Below are 715 nucleotides of genomic sequence, written 5' to 3'. Positions count from 1 at the left end.
TAAGTTAGGGTTTTTCAAAATGCTGACACGCCGAGCTCAAAAGGTTCGCCATCACTGATTTATCATCTATCTATTTTTATGGCTCTTTTTAGCTCATTGCATGAAGGAGTTACACTAGTCAAAGTTAAAAACAGACCCAAAATGGTTACATTATACAAACTGTGAGTTTTTAAACTTTTGACAAGGGACAGAAGGGAAATGCTACTCATTGCAAGGAAGCCTTCACTTAAGCTTCAGTGAGCCAAAAGCACTTCAACCCAGGAACCTTCAGCTGGTGTCCTTAGCCAGTCCAATCTCCACGAGGAACTGGCATATGTTCTTACACTGGTCACCCTGTAGCTGAATTACTTCTCCATATTCTATATGCTCAATTACAGTACCATTGAAGGCATTTTTCTTCTTAAATGTCTCAACTAGTTTCTTTTGATTGTAATCATCAGTGAGCCCTTGGACAATAGTAAGGGTCTTCTGCGATTTCTCTGTTGAATTCTTTTATTTATTTATTTATTTTTTATTGATTAAGATATTACATATGTGTTCCTGTCCCCTTATCACCCTCGATTATAAAAGTTGCCTTGGCTGGTTTGGCTCAGTGGATAGAGCGTCGGCCTGCGGACTGGAGGGGCCCCGGTTCGATCCCGGTCAGGGGCATGTGCCTTGGTTGCGGGCACATCCCCAGTGGGAGGGGTGCAGGAGGCAGCTGGGAGATGTTTCT

Source organism: Myotis davidii, unplaced genomic scaffold, assembly GCF_000327345.1.
Source record: "Myotis davidii unplaced genomic scaffold, ASM32734v1 scaffold770, whole genome shotgun sequence".
Lineage (NCBI taxonomy): Eukaryota > Metazoa > Chordata > Mammalia > Chiroptera > Vespertilionidae > Myotis > Myotis davidii.
Note: the sequence above shows the minus strand (reverse complement) of the source record.